The sequence below is a fragment of the Narcine bancroftii genome, chromosome 13 (assembly GCF_036971445.1).
Source record: "Narcine bancroftii isolate sNarBan1 chromosome 13, sNarBan1.hap1, whole genome shotgun sequence".
Classification (NCBI taxonomy): domain Eukaryota; kingdom Metazoa; phylum Chordata; class Chondrichthyes; order Torpediniformes; family Narcinidae; genus Narcine; species Narcine bancroftii.
Window position 1 is genome coordinate 17,191,010 of NC_091481.1, and position 17,276 is coordinate 17,208,285.

General features: G+C 43.1%; 1 protein-coding gene across 1 annotated transcript in view; it reads right to left on the reverse strand.

The window, feature by feature from the left end:
• The window catches only part of sema3c (sema domain, immunoglobulin domain (Ig), short basic domain, secreted, (semaphorin) 3C), a 270,171-nt gene that overhangs the window by 208,463 nt on the left and 44,432 nt on the right, over positions 1-17,276 (reverse strand). The window lies entirely within an intron of this gene.

The window sequence follows — 17,276 nt, forward strand, 5'->3', positions numbered from 1 at the left end:
TAAAGATTCCATATTTGGGAGGCAGTGGGGGTGGAGGACATGAGGCTGATTTTAAACTTGGGCACACCTTGCAGATGAAATTCTCCATTCACATACGAGTCATCCAAATCCAGCCAAGTCTTCACACTGGTCAATAAACCTGGTTTTAATTTGCACTTAAAATTATGTGCTCCATTCAGTATTGCTAATTTTAACTATAATTTTGGGATTAATTATTACTCCGTCTGTACTTTCTGTTAATTAATGAAAATAATTTTGCAGAACAGATATAAAACTGAAGAAACTGTTGAAAACCTCAGTAATATTTTCCGCTCATGGCTAACTATTTGGTCTTAGAAATAAAACAAATAAGGAACTTTTTTAACATTCAGCAGATTTTGCTTTTAAAAGTTGAGATTTCTTCAAAACATTTCAAACATTTTTATGACACATGCTGCTCTCAGCAGTAAAACCATTCCAAATTGTCTTAATATCTTAACTATTCCTTGTTGTGTCAACCTGATATATTACTGAGCTAACATTCTCCAGAAGAAAAAAAATTGGAATGTGTTTGACTTTCAATTTAAAACATCTGTGTTAAGTTGAACAGTGAAGGGGAGGATTGTTAATTCAGATCCATTCTTTCTTTGGGTTGTGTTTTATAGCTAAATAAATTTTCAATAATGTAGCAGCAATTGTAAGCGTTCAAGAACAAAAAAAAACAGAACACTGCAAGTGCTCAGCAGGTCAAGCAGCATCTGTGAGGCAAAGGATATGTTTTGATGTCTTGACTTGAGATTGAGAGGGAAGAGTGAAACACAGAGGTCTGCAGACGCTGTGATTGTAATAAAAACAGGAATGCTGGAGGAACTCAACTGGTCTCGCAATGTCCATAGGAGGTAAAGATATGTTACTGATGCTTCGAGCTTGAGGAAGGAGTCAGGGCCAAAATGTCAGTAATATAAGTATTTTTACCTCCTACGGACATTGCAAGAGTGGCAGAGTTCCTCCACCATCTCAGTTATTATTGAAAGAGAAAAGTTAAGTTTGCCAGGTATAGCAGTACTTAGACAGGTGTGAAAACGATTGGGAGGTGATAGATGAAACCAGATGGGGAGGGGTTGAATGACATGGGAGAAGGAGTGGTCAACCTGTATAGGAAATCCAGGTTAGGAATTGCCTACTTTGGGAATTCACTGCCATCATGAAAATGGAGAAGACTTGATGGATCAGTCTGACTTTATCTTTGCAATAGTTTTTATGTTTGGATCCCACATCTCATTCCAGATGATCTTTTTCATAGATATTTTTGCAATTGTTTTCTTCTTTTATAAATTGTGAACATGATCAGGGAAGAGGAAACTCTTAACTAAAAACCTACAGATGAGAAGTTGGCTTAAACACAATTCTAAGGTGAAATGCGTGTGGGGAGGGCAGAACACGTTACTGACAATTGTTAAAGAAATTGTATGAAACAATTAATCCCTTCTAAAATAAATAAAATATCCTGACACAATGTGAAAGGGGGCAAGCCTACCTCATGCCCATAAACAGAGGCTGATTTCTGCTAACATCAATCAAGGGGAATTGATTTGAGGATAAGTGTGTTCAGGGATGATGAAATCATTTTAAATACAATTCAAGTCACAATCCAAACAACTGTTTTGGGATTTGCATCAGCTGTTAAATTATGAACAAAGATGTTTACATAACCATTGCATCCAATAACAAATGTGGTGTTAATGATTTGATGACCATGACACAATTCTTGGATCAAACCAGCAAAACCAAAAAAAGGTAGTTTTCAAAATTATTGGAAACATTCTGACACTGTGAGTCAGCAAAATATGACTCAGTCATGACCTGTCATGGAACGATAGATAAATCCTCAGAAGATTGGTTTTGAACTTAACTCTTGTATCGAAAACTCCTTTCTCTGCTGGCTATTAAGGATTTTGAACTCAATAAACTGGATGATCAGAATGATTGAAGTTTCAAAGCATAGATTTCATATTTACTGTTGTAAAATTAAAAGAAAGGGGATCCTAGATTATTTCTCAATGTTGCTTTGTAGTGTTGAACGTTGTGCCAAAGGTTCATCAGACAGCTGGAGATTCACCCGGACCTTCACCATCAAGGGCATACCAGGTGGCAAAGCTACCAGGAGGGGAGAAGCAAAGTCCTCTCACACCGACAAGTTGACTGTTCAGGAAAGGGAGCCTGGCTTCTCAAAGGGAGACATGACTAACCAGCCTCCTGATCTGATAAATTGATGGCCTAACGTTGGCTGTGTAGAGAGATATTCTATAAGGGAAGATATGAGAAGTGTCATTGACATTCACTCGTGGTCACCAGTGCTAAATAAACAGATAGACTGGGATTTGGTGTCACAGTACTCTTTCAAAAATGATTGTCAAAATCTACAATCAATTGCTGTTTTGTGCAGAAAATCCAAGATATTCTCTTTATTATTCCAAAATAAAAACATGATGGCAAGTACATTAAAATAAGTTTCAGATTTGATGTATTAATAACAATTTGTACAAAATAATCTTTATTATAGATGATAATACACTGGTGTTACCTCACGATCTACACCACTGGTTTTCAAACTTTTTTCTTTCCACTCACATACCACCTTCAGTAATCCCTATGCCAGAGGTGCTCTGTGATAGCAAGGGATTACAGAAGGAGGTACGTGAGTGGAAAAAGGTTTGAAAACCACTGATCTACACCTTCACATAAATGTGATAGCCTCAGCATGGAATGGGAAAGGTATTTTGGGCTATCAATAAATGCAACTGTAGAAGTACTGTAAAAGGTTCCATTATTGCCACGTAATACTACATTTAGAATGTAACATGCATGAAATTCTTTTGGCTATTGTAAGGCAGGCAGAGAGTTGCCACTTTGTCCAGCGCCCCTCACAGAAACCTACAGCACCTGGTATTCCTAGGCGGTCTCCCCTCTAAGAACTGACCAGTCCTGTGCCTGCTTAGCTTCTGAGATCAGACAATTCAGGCCAAAAGTGATGTGGAATTAAAGCTTGTGGAATAAAGTATATTTTGACAGTCACACCCCCTCCCACCCCCCTCTTTGCAGACTAAACTAAGAGGGGTGGAGAAGGGTGCAAAGGTCTTTGTCACAGTTCATCCCCAGCAGCAGCTGACAGTTCCCAGGGGAGAGGCAGAGACCCTCTTTGCTCTGTTCGAAACTTGCAGGTATTTCAGCACAGTGATATGCCATTGGGAGAATGCTGTCGATGGGTATATTGCAGGCAACAGGAGTACTGAGAACTTGGTGAGCTCTATTGGGAAGGACCACAATCCAGGATTCCGCGCCCCCCCCCCTCCACACACACTATTTGACACTGAGGGGAAACCCTTAAAAAGAGGGGAGAGTAACCCCTAATTAAAAAATTTAAAAATAGAGATACAGCACGCAAACAGGCCCTCTGGCCCACAAGCACAGCCCACCCAAATACATCAATTAACTTAAAAAAAAAACCCTGATGTTTTGGAAGGTGAGAGGGAACCAGAGCACCCAGGGGAAAATAGGGAGAACGCATTCCTCCCTCCATCAAATCTGCCCCTTCCTTTAGCTCTTAAATCCAAGTTGAATTTTCACTTGCAAGCATTTTGAGGTGATGATTGTATGTATTATCTTAAACCTCAGGTACCTGTTTTATACTGCACTTTTAATAGCTGCTTAAGTTAAAATGTAATTTATGATCTGTACAGCACTTTGGCCAACGTGAGTTGTTTTAAATGTGCAATATAAACTAAACTACAAATTCCTTGAAGACAGTGCTGGATTGGAACCAGGTTGTTGGCACCGAAATAGCATTGCTATCCAACTGTGTTGCCTTTATGGTTATTACGCTAAAAAATTACCGTGTACAGTAATGGAATGTAAATACGATTATGCCACTAACAACGTGAAAAGACTTGGCACTGTTTTCCTTTGTATATAATTCTTATTGTGAATAAAGTTTATTTCTGGAAAAAATTGTGTGTATTCCCCAAAGCAACTGCAAGCTAGGACAAGATGCAAATATTTCCACTTACATGTTTACATCTTCACAGTAAACCTGATAGCTTTTGACCTTGCTACTTCTCGACAGCTACAGCAGATGCACAGGTTGAAGACACACTGGACAGTGGAGGGTGAACAGGTGGCACCTCCCTACAGAACCAGTCACCTCAAGAAAGCACTCTTGGGCCCAATCATTTCTTCCTTTATTTCATGTGTCAAATGTAACATATTTATGTGATTTCTCAGCAAGCCCAAGGGATGCCTGCAAATTGCATAGCAGAATACTTAACTAGGTTGGGAAGGGGGCAGGTGCTGAAGACTCAGTTTTCAAAGTCAATTGAAAATTAATTTCCTAAAGTTAGTCAGGTTTTAATTTGACAAACAGTCATATCCTGTATTAAACGTGTGGATAGAACAAACTTTAACCAGGCCAGCAACACAGGCTGAATACCAGACTTCAAGGTTGCTGTTGGATTCAATCATTACCACTCCGGTCTGAGTGATTCAATCATTACCACTCCGGACTGAGTGATTCAATCATTACCACTCCGGACTGAGTGATTCAATCATTCCCACTCCGGACTGAGTGACTTTTAAGCAATCACTTTTGATTGTTGCTGATTGAATTACATACAAGGGAAATGATGTCACTAATCAGTCTTTGGTTAGTAATTGAAGTAATCTTTCCATGGCAAATGATGACAAAAGTTTTCATTTCATCACTGGAGCATTTAATCAGCTTGTCAAGTCAAGCATTACATTTGAACATGGGAAGTGAATGAGAAAATAACCTGGAAAATGACAAACACTGAGGGAGACACCCTGGAGATCTGGAATAAAAACAGTCTGAAGTCATCATCCAGCTGAGAAACCAAAATCTTCAAGTTAAAAACACAACGCTGGAGAAACTCAGCATGTCAATCAATGCAGTTTATAGAGCAAAGATACATATCCTACATTTCAGGTTTCACCCTTCATCAAGGTATGGAAAAATGTCAGAAGGTGTCCAAGCAAAATGTATAGCAGTGGTTCTCAACCTTATTCTTTCCACTCACCTATCGCTTTAAGTAATCCCTCTGTCATCGGTACTCTGTGATTAGTAAGGGATTGCTTAAGGTGGGATATGAGTGGGAAGGGAAGATTGAGAATCTCTGCTCTAGACTCAATTTTTACTGAAATATTTTGCTTGAGAAAAATTGTCATTGGCCATTTCCTTTGGAGTTATAAAACCGTGCACATAACGAGTCAATGAGGTACGATTAGAACAGTGATTCTCAACTTTTTTCCATCCATTCAGCAATCCCTTACTAATCACAGAGCACCTATGGCATAGGGAATACTTAAAGTGATATGTGAGTGGAAAGAAAAACATTTAGAACCACTGATGCATAGCAAAGGTAAAGGTACATAACCAATATTTCAGGCTTGTGTTTTTACTTCAACCACGGGGTCTGCAGACTTGAGTGTTTTACTTCCATCTTCAACAAAAACATCCTTCTTGGCTGGATGAGGTGGAACTAACACTTGACTCTTTGACAAAGCTAATTCAGAAATAAGCATGCATTGCAAATATAAACACTGACCCACCCTCAACTTTAAGGAGAGCAGTAGCAATCATCAAGGATCCACACCACCCAGCGGGCACACTGTCCTTGCTGTTACCATCAGGAAAGAGGTACAGGTGCCCCAAGGCTCACACTGACAGGTTCAGGAACAGCTGCTACTCCTCCACCATCAGACTCCTCAACAACAAACTCAATTGGAGACTCATTTAAAGACTCTTACTTGTGCATTTTATTGATTTTTTTCCCCTCTGTATTGCACAGTTTGTTTTACTTTATTTATTTCCATGTGTGCGTTGAGTACAGTTTTTTATTGTACTATCAATAAGGGTAATTCTGCCTCGCCAGCAGGAAAAGGAATCTCAGGGTTGTATGTGATGTTGTGTCTACTCTGACAATAAATCTGAATCCAAGTAGCACAAAACCATGCATCTTTCACACCTTTCAGTGTATCAGGGCTCATAACACTTGGTTATTAAATAGCTGGAAACATTTGTCAACCACTGCACTGGTAGGAAGGAGAGGGATGGTGACTACACATGCCGAGATAAAAGATCATGGTTTGTGGCCAAGGCTCAAGACAATATATTCGTTAGAATTCATCTGTTTATTCTTATCAGACACAAAGGATGAAATGTGCCATTTTGGACCAATAAAAATCTTCATCATGAACATCCTCTATTCAAAGGGTCACAAATGATTAAGACTCAAATAACAAAAGGAAACCATTTCAGACATAACATTACAACAAATATTTACCACACATCTACCCTCAGAGAAGAGTTCCATTATTCCAGAGGGCATGTGAATGAGGAAGGCAGCAAGAATGACCGTCCCCCTTGGCTATGGTTCATCCTGGTCCTGTGCATTCCTGCTTGCCCAGCCCTAGCAGCAAGAGCACGAGGCTACCTTCCGATTCACTTGCACTCTCTACAGCTTGTGTCAAAAGAACAGGAGACTGGCTGGAGAAAAGTAATGGAATTCTATCAATAATCCCTCATCACATGCATACACGGAACGAGTCTTACACAGTTGATAACATTTGTAAAGGTGAACCCACCTACCCACTCAGGAGGTTACTGGAGTTAGCGTTCACACACAAAATAGTGTGTTAGTGTAGAGGCTGAGTTTACAGGTGTGATGCATGTATTATGGAACATGACAACCCCATCATACAAATTCCTTTGAAATAAATGAAGGAGAGACTCAAACTTAATTGCCAGGTGCTGGAAACAAAACATTTTACTACTCTTCCAGGAAGACTGTTAGGATCAATCATGAGCAGGTCACATAATGCCAAGCAATTTGCATTTTTTAAAAATTGCTGCACTTCCCCATCAATGTTCTTTTGCCCAGTTCACAAGTTAACACACATTATAATACTTTCTTTATCGTCATAAGCAAACGCGAGTTTGGTTTCTGATGGAATCTGCCAGATTAAAGGCAGATGTCATGCAACAGTTCTCCACTTTGCGCTGGAGACTGGGACTCATCTATTTTGATGAGCCAGGGTGTGATGCGCTGTTAGCCAGAATCAGACAGGCACAAGGTAAAGACTGTACAACAGGCTTTAATCCGCAAAGACTTCCACAGAGCCAGGCTGGCTGTGGCTGCAGCAACTCTGAGTGAGGCCTTGGGAGGCCGGCGCAGGCTTCTATCCCGGAGGGTGATTGACATCCAACCGGGTGGGGCTTGATCCGTTCAGGCCGACTGATTGCCAGCCGGCCAGGTGTCATCCTGTCCCCTTACACTCCTGCAGGTACAGAGATTGCCCCCTGCAGTAGGCCGGTGGTACTCTCCTGCAGGTACAGAGGTTGCCTCCTGCAGTAGGCCGGTGGTACACTCCTGCTGGTACAGAGGTTGCCCCCTGCAGTAGGCTGATAGTGTACCACCACACAGGGAAATCTTGCTTTGTCAGCAGAAAGCAACAATTTCTGCACAGCTCATAGTGAATTCAAGTGCAGATGAGAGAAGCACAAGGCCAGTGAGGGAGATTGTATGTGGGAATACTGCTGTGATTTTGGCAGCAGGTCCATGGAAATTCCGGAGAAAAAAACATCAGCATGGGTACCATTATCTCATATTTTCCAGGATTCCACAGCTAATCCAGTCAAGGCATCATGAAAGAACAACATTTATATGTTCAAGACTTAGCCTGCACATGGCAGTAACCATACTCGGTCACAACATTTGGATAAACAAGATTACAAACAAATTGGGTCAAAATCATTAGAAAGCAACATCCTCTTTTCCCTTTATGACTTGTGAGTAATACTTGTGCTCTCCTGGAGAGCAGCAGGTTTATGAATGGTAGCTGATGGAGACACTCAGATACAACAATGATTATTGAGTGATGGACAGTGGAAAAGGAGCAGAGAGATGTGGAATGAAAGGAACAGGGTTACCTGGTTTCTCTGAGTTTTTTTTTGAGATATAGCATAGTAAGAGGCCCTTCCTGCCCATGAACTTGTGCCACCAAATACATTAATTATCTTACAAACCCCAAACATATTTTGGAGGGTAGGAGGAAACCCACGTGGTGATGGGGGAACATACAAACTCCTTACAGACAGCACTGGATTGAAACCTGGGTCACTGGCACTGTCATATATTGTGATATTGTAGCACCAGCAGTCTGGGCTCAAAGAAATAGTGTGATAATTGGAGGAATGCAGCAATCTTGAAGGCTGGAATGGAAGTAGAATGAGTTAAGGGAAGAGGATCCGCTCTGAATTAGGAGTATTACATTGGTAACCCCAATAAGACCATTTCTCTTGCCTTACATTAACACAATGGTGACCCAAAATATCATCTCTCCCCACTGCTGCTCTCCCCACTTACCTCAGAATAGAGCTAAAAGAGGTAGCAAGTCAGCTGCTTAATTATATTCCAGTCATTGATTCACTTAGTCATGGGATACGTGCATCACTGACATTTCAAAGACCATCACTGATTCTTTTAGACAATGTGGCAATACAGCAGGTTCTTAAAACCCTACAGTAAAAGGCATGGGGTCAAGCACGAGGTTCATGCTTAGCCAGGGCACCAAAGGCTATGGGGAGAATGTCAGGCAGTGGGACTGAGTGATAAAATGGATCCGCTCATGATTGAATGGCAAGGCAGACTCAATGGGCTGAATAGCATATTATTGGTCCTAGGTTTTATGGTCTTATTACACTGGACAATGAAGATTTTACTTCCTGAACACTTTTCGGTGAATTTTATGGATTTTGGGCTGCTGATCATGAAAATTTCCATAACATTTTCCTGTCACATACTTTTTAAAAAAAAGATATAACCTATTTTTGTGATATCTGTCATATTTTGTCTACTGGTATATTGCCCACAGAACAAGCTCTTTTGGTCAGTCCAAACTTGCCTGGATATGCACTCAGTACGCATGCTATGCAAACGTTGTTAGGCATGGAAGGCATTTTAAGATGTTGTTGAGAATTTTCTTGGCAACTACAGAGCATCAAACTGCAACATGATTGACAACATGTTTCAAGCATACAAAACCATGAAGTGCAACATGTCATTGAAAATTGATTTTCTGCTTTTGCACTTGGACATCTTCCCTGCTGATCTTGGTGCAGTCAGTGGCGAACATGGGGAAAGGTTTCACCAGGATATTGCGGACATGGAAAAGCAGTTTCAGGGCAACTGGAATCCATCAATCCTAATTGACTATTGCTGGACACTGGCATAAGAGGCATCAGATGCTGAGAAAATCAGTGGGAAAACATTTTTAGGTCAGTTGAATTAATGCAATGTGTCAGCATCATTATGCGATTAAACTTGCTAAATTCAATAAAAGTTAATTTAATGTTTATCCAACAAAAAAATTTGAAATTATCTTTGAGTTCAGCTTGAAGTTGTCTTATCATAATCCCCAATTTTCTTTCAGGAAGAAAACCTTTTGGAAAAATTGTTGTCCTATGCTATTGAAGTTGTACTTAAATAGCCTGGATGCAAACTATTCAACACAGTCCTAATTTTTACCTGAAAATGGTACAAACGCAGGATATCCAACTTCTGCCCCACACTTACAGCAAAGTGGGTATTGATGGTGGATGATCCATTGACAGGAACTCAAATGACTATCAGAGGATTTATGTAAACTGTTCTTTGTTAAAAATGAGCATGGCCTGGAACTTTTGTACTGTGAGTTTTACTTGCAATGTGTTTGCTGCTTTATTGCTCAAGCCATGTGGTGTGCATACATGGGCTGCTTCATTGCCAATGGAATTGGTAGAATTTAGCTTTGTCAGCTGCAATGGTGGTTTAACTGATGCCAAGTTTTGGGATCATTAGGCCAGACCTTTGTCCAGTAACATTACCATTTTGTTGCTGTACCATGAAGTATTAAATTTGAGCACACAACCAGACCTGACACATTTCTGCTCCATTTTGCCATTTGGGTTCAGCAAGAGAGGAGTGGCCTAATGTGCTGAGGTTTTCTTTATGCATCTTGGTTCAAGCATTTTACAATTCCTTTGTAGTCAAGTTAAGGTCATGCTGTTTTTATGAGTTAATTAATGAGGTGTTAGTGTTCTGAATGCTAACAGAGCTCAGTTGTTGTCAGAGAAATTGAATGTAAATGCCAACACAAAACTGGTTAAAGTGCTTTATTACCAACAAGAACATTCAAAGGGAGGACTCAATACTCCAGATGAAATAATTGCTAGTTTTAATATGGCTCTTATTTCTCCCCCCACCCCTCCCCCCGCAACCTGATCAAAGGCTCTGAGAGATAGGAGCCAGCCACTGTGTGTTGTTAACAGAAGTTTACTGTGTACTTCTGATTCATGGCCTCAAAGTCATCACTACTATCTTGAATCCTCCTTCTCCACATTGTGCAGTCTTGGACCGGCAACTTCTGGGTCAGAGAAATTGTGATTTTTTTTTAAAAAAAAGAATGCTTTGAGCACATTTTTGAATTGGAACTTTGGGAGCCTGCTGGGTACTCCAGAGACACAATTTACCCAGTGAGCGAACCAAGTACGTTCTTTGTAACTTTGTAACTGCAGTTGTCGGCAAAAGTCACAGATGGCAATGAGAAAACATACAGGAAGGAAATGAATCAGCTAGTTGATCACAGCAACTTTGCACTCAACATTAGAAAAACCAATGAGATTTTAGTAGGGAATCAGGAGAACACGAACTTGCCCTCATTAAGAGGTCAGCAGTGGAGAGGGTCAAGAACGTCAAATTCCTGGGAGTCAACATCTTTGAGGATCTGTTCTGAAGCCTCCATGTCGATACAATCAACAAGAAGGCCCGCCAGCAGTTATACTTTGTGAGGTGTTTGAGGAGATCCGGTACATCACCGAAGACTCAAAAACTTCTGAGGTGTACCATGGACAGCATTCTGTCTTGTTGCATCACTGTCTGGTCTGGATGTACCAATGCTAAGGCTAGGGAAAAAAACCTAGGGGGTTGTTAACTCAGCCTCTGATAACACGGGCACCAGTTTTCACTCCACTAAGGACATCGACAAGAGGCGGTGTCTTAGGAGATCAGCCTCTCTCTTTAAGGACCCCCACCACCCTCTTCACTCTGCTACCATCAGGAGAAAGATACAGGAGTCTGAAGACGAGCACTCAGAGGCACAAGGACAGCTTCTTCCCCACTGCCATCAACTTTCCGAAAGAAAAATGAACCTTTGTCTTTTTCTTGCACTATTTTAATTTATTTTGAAATGTGGTTTATAAAAAGTGCGCATGCGCAGTTGCCCACTTTTGTTTGGCTCAGAGAGCCATTTTTCCAGTCCAGCAGTCGGGGGGGGAGGGGGGGGTCGCGACTCCAAAGGGCCGTCACCAACCTCGGAGATCGGGCGCTCTTCTCCACCATGGCTCTCTGTTCCTTCATGCAGGTAAGGCCTTCTCCTTTCTTTTTCGGCATCTTTTCTTTTTTTCCCCGTTTTTACTTTTTCTTTCTTAGGTGCCATTTTCTTTCTCTTTACATCTTTATCTTTTATTTCTTATATTTTGTATTTATTGATCTTTGTCTTTTCTTAACTTTTTTTTCTTCTTTTCTCAAGAGGGCTGGTTTTACCCTACCTGTCACTACTCCATCACGTGACTCCTCCCTAGATGCTGTCTTGAAGTGCAGGTGTGGAGTCTGATGTGGTTCCTATTTGTAGCATCTAGTGAAATGTTCACAATACCTAATGTTCCATTTTAATTGTGGTTTGCATGGATTATTGGGACAAGCAAATACCTCAACATCAGCTAACCAGTACAGAAGTCTGCTGCAAATGTCCCATTATGCAGCTTGAGGATGAAGCTTAATATCGTGTTTCAAAGAATGCCATGTCTTAATCAGTTTAATAAGGCACACTGACTAATATGTCAAAGTTTAAGTAAACTCAGCACAAAATTTGACAAGATGCATTGCTCTGCTGTCTGCGCTAAGTGCCAAAGCAGCTGATTTGGACAAGACCTGGAAGCTATTGAGTTCACATTCCACCTGCAATATTTAGTATTTGAGGAGTTAAAATGTCCTAATATTTAAAAGAACAGAATACACTACAAATCACTGCACATTAAAGGTCCAACTGGAGAGACACAAGAGTGATTCTCTAAAATAGACTTGCAATGGCTGAACTATTAAGATAAACACAACAATCTATGTTCTGTGAATTAACAGACCCTTCAGGTTAAACATGTGGTGATATGTAATTACACCACTAGGGCACCAGGGGTCATCCTGGTGACCTTTTATATAAAGCAGTCCAGAGCTACAGTCTTGCCTTCCAGGTTCGTCTTGCAGAGAGACAAGACCTCTTAATGTACATAGTTTATTAAAACTGTCTTATAATCGCTCTGCTGGTGTGGTTATTGTCAGTACAATTTAATAAACTAATATAATAGCTACTAGGATGGAAGCTGCTTCTGCTCCAATGCGCATTCCTGACCACCTGGAGACTCTTCCTGAGGAATGGAATCCGGGCACGACTAGCACGCACATGCTTCTGAGGACAGATGGTGAAGGACTGCTGTACTGGAATCATGGTGGAATGTGGGGAAGACCACAGAAGTACGAAAGGGCAGGTAAGAAATGGCCAAGAGTCCTGCCTGCCCGTGGGTTCGCCGGTACAGGTGCCGCCAACCCTAAATCCTGGTCCGATCAGAAAGGGGCCACTACAAGCGTGGGTGGAAGGATCTCCCCATCGTGCTCCCAATTGCCACGTATATGCAGAATTCCAATGCCACTCCAGAGCCAGGGAAAGCAGACACCGCTACCGTCACTCCCCCAGCAGCAGTTTCCCCAGTACCAAGGAGACCTGATGCTACCGCTGGGATACCCCCTAAGCCCGCTGCAAATGTCCCAAAGCCAGCCAACAGCTCCAAGCACCCAGGTTACTCCTCCAGCAGACACAAGCCCCACAGAGGCTCTACCAGCAGCTCCCAGTACCCTAGGTCCACCCTTGCTACACCTAAGAGACCAGAGACTGTGGCTTAGCCATGTGCTGCGACCAGACAGGCTGGAGCTCGACCCCAGAAATTTCGGAGCCGGTATGCACTTCAGCCGCTGGCAGAGATGCTTTCTGAATTACGTGGAGGGTGCTGAGGCATCAGATAAAGAGCTATTAATGCTGCTGTTAGCCCAGCTGGGAGACCACCCTTACTCCCTTATACAGGATGCTAGGTCCTACCAAGAGGCAATGAGCATTTTACAGAGGCATTACAGTAAGGGGCATAGTGAACTCCACTCCCGGTACAGACTCATGACCAGGTCACAACGAGTAGGGGAGTCTGCCAGAGACTTTATACTCTCTCTGAAAGGCCTGGCAAGAGGCTGCAACTTTAAAGCAGTATCAGCTCAGGAGTAAGCGGAGGACCTTATTAGGGACAGAATTGTTGCGGGCATACGGTCCACTGAGATGAGACATCGATTGCTGGAGAAAGGAATGGTGGGGCTAGATGAGGCAGAGACTATTTCAGAAACTTTAGAAAGCACCAGGAAAGAATTGAAGGAGTACTCACAGGACCCTGGGGACAAACGTCACACTGTTGGACTCTAGCCCCATGAAAAAGAAAAGTTTGCTGCCTCACAGGAGTTCACAGCAGCAGCAGTACCTTGAGGGTCCCAAGTGCTTTTTCTGTGGACAAAGAAAGCACCCCAGAGCCCTCTGCCCTGCCAGAGAAAATGTCTGTTCCAACTGTGGAAAACGTGGACATGCAAAAGTCTGCAGAAGCCCCAAGGCCACAGTCAAGGCCCATTCTCATGCTAATGAGAGGCAGGAAAGTTCTTCTTTCTCCACAGACAAACAGAAGAAGAAGAATGCCATGTGCAGCCGGCCATCTTGGACAAATGCTACAGAGCAGAGGACACAGTCTTCAGGAGATGAATATAACGCCGAGTACCATCGGATGGAAGGACACGAAGGACACACCAAACTTGCTTCCCTACGGATGAATCAGGCAAGTCCACACAATTTATCTGATGCCACTGTGTGCATCAAAATTAATGATGTGAGGGTAAATTGCTTAATAGATAGTGGAAGCACTGAAAGTTTTATTGACCAGGGGTTAGTCAACCACCTTGTCCTCCCCACATGCCAGAGTGAGCACCAGATCCTGTTAGCAGCCACCAGCCTTGTGGCTGAGGTAAAACAGTTTTGCAGGGTTACTCTAGAAATCCAGGACACAAAATGTGAAGGGTTCAATTTACTAGTACTCCCTCACCTCTGTGCCCTGGTACTATTGGGGTTAGATTTTCAGTGCCAGTTAGAAAGCAGTACAATAGTGCACAACGGGCCTCACCCCCCACTACGCCTTACGAAGAAACATAGAACCCCCTCCGCTGTTCATACACCTGACCCCAGAATGCACACCCACAGCCACAAAGAGCATGAGGTACAGCCCGAGGGACAGAGCTTTCATTAGGACGGAGGTCCGCAGGCTACTACAGGAGGGCATCATAGAGCAGAGCACCAGCCCCTGGAGAGCCCAGGTGTTTGTAGTAAAGTCAGGAGAAAAACTGTGCATGGATTACAGCCAGACAATCAACAAATTTACACAACTAGATGCCAACCCCCTGCCACGCAGAGCGGACATGATCAACATTGTGCAGCTTAAGGTGTTCACCATAGACCTGAAGGCAGCATACCACCAACGCCATTAGAAACAGCAATAGCATTTACATGGCATTTGAGGCAGACAGCGGGCTGTATCAGTTTCTGTGATTCCTCTTCGGTGTCACTAATGGAGTGTCCCTGTTTCAGAGAGAAATGGACCGAATAGTAGATGAGTTCTAACTGAAAGTGGTGTTCTCCTACTGAGACAACGTGACAATCTGTGGCCACGCTCAGGAGGATCATGACACAAATTTAAAATGCTTCTTCCAGGCAGCCGAGGAAAGGAACCTAACATACAACAGTGACAAATGCGTCTTTAATGCCAGGAAGTTACCAATTCTGGGCTACATAGTGCAGAATGGGGAAATCAGCCCAGACCCAGCCCGTATGCACCCTCTCCTAGATCTCCCAGTGCCACACATCCTGAAAGCACTAAAAAGGTGTTTGGGACTGTTCGCTTACTATGCCCAATGGGTCTCCAACTACGCCGACAGGGTCCACCCACTTATAAAAGCCTCAGTTTTCCCACTGTGCCCAGCAGCCACCAGAGCATTCAGGGACATTAGGGACCATATCGCTAAAGCTACCACGAGGACCATAGATGAGTCAATCCCGTTTCAAGTAGAAACGGATGCATCCAATGTGACCCTGGCAGCCACCCTAAACCAAGACAGACGACCAGTGGCCTTTTTCTCGTGAACCCTACAGGAGTCAGAGGTAAGACACTCAGCAGTAGAGAAGGAGATCTTAGCCAGTGTGGAAGCAGTAAGGCACTAGCGAAATTATCTGTCGTGGAAACACTTCACCCTCACCATGGACCAACGGTCTGTGGCTTTTATGTTCGATAACCAGCACAGGGGGAGAATTAAGAATGACAAAATCCTGCGCTGGTGGATAGAATTGTCTACATTTAACTATGACATTCTATTCCGCCCCAGAAGACTCAACGAGTTCCCGGACGTGCTGTCCAGAGGCACTTGTGCCATGCTTAACCACACGTCCCAGTTGCAGAGCTTGCACAATGAGCTGAGTCACCCGGGAGTCGCTAGACTGTTTCACTTCATTAAAACCCAAAACCTTCCATTTTCGGTAGAGGCAGGTCAGTGAACAAGAGCTGCCCCATCTGTGCAGAATGCAAACTGCAATTTTACCAGCTAGACAAAGCCACCCTGATAAAAGCTACCAAACCTTTTGAGTGCTTCTGCCTCAATTTTAAAGGCCCGTTCCCGTCCAATAATAGAAATGTCTATTTCCTAAACGTAATAGATGAATATTCCCGTTTCCCCTTCGCAATCCCGTGTTCTGATGGATCAGCAGCCACTGTTATAAAATGCCTCCAAACCATCTTCAGCATATTTGGGTACCCGAACTACATAAACACAGACAGGGGTGCTGCGTTCATGAGTGCAGAAGTACTGCAGTACGTGCACAAGAGAGGGATTGCTACCAGCCGCACTACAAGTTACAATCCCAGGGGGAATGGACAAGTCGAAAGGGAAAATGCCACTATCTGGAAAACGGTCCTCGTCCTTAAAAGCAAAAGACCTGCCTGTTACTAGATGGCAAGAAGTGTTGCCAGAAGCCCTTCACTCTATATGTTCTTTATTGTGTACTGCCACTAACATGACCCCACATGACCGTATCTTTTTTTTCATAAGGAAAGCCTCGACGGGCACAGTGCTGCCTAAATGGATGATGACACTGAGACCTGTTCTCCTCCAGAAGCACTACAGACCCCACAAAGCGGACATTTTCTCTGGCAGGGCAGATCCACTGGTGGATCAAGTGGAGTTGAGGCACGCGAACCCTCAGTGTGCCTTCGTCACATTCCCAGATAGAAGAGAAGACTTGGTGGCCACCAGGGATCTCGCGCTGGCCAGATGTGTGAACAACGTGGAGGAAACACAGATGTCTACGGATCAACAAGGAGCGCAGTAGCAGTCACTAGAACAGTCGACCATCGAGTCACCCCAGAGGACTATACCACCCACCCCTGAAATCAGGACCCTGGGTACGCCCGTCCCACAAAATATCACCACCCTAGATTTGATGGGAGGACCTAATCCCATACAAGAGGATCCCGAGCCCACACGGCCATCTAGTACTTCCCACTCCCACACCTCCACCAAGAAAGGCCGAAAGGCAGACCGCACTCCCCACTCCTATACCACTACCGAGGTCAAGAAGCCACAAAAAATTTTGGACTTATGAACTTACAAACAAGGGAAGGTGGGCGGCGGAGTGGGGGGGGGGGGGTGGTGGGATAACAATTTTTTAAAGGGGGGGTGAACTAAGAGGCCTTGTCTCTCTGCAAGACGAACCTGAAAGGCTTGACTGTAGCTCTGGACTGCTTTATTTACAAGGTCACCGGGGTGACCCCTGGTGACCTAGTGGTGTAATTACATATCACCACAAAACATCCTTTCATATGTCCCGCCATGAGAAACTCAAAGAGGATATTTATTTGGAGGCACGTGTGAAATTTGAGATCAAGGGTCATTACATTTTCTATTTCTAATCCTTATTCCTTTGAACTAATTCACTTATTTGTATTGAGATGAATTCAACCAGCTTTCGATTAATCAATCTTTGTGTATAATGAATTTCTCACCTTT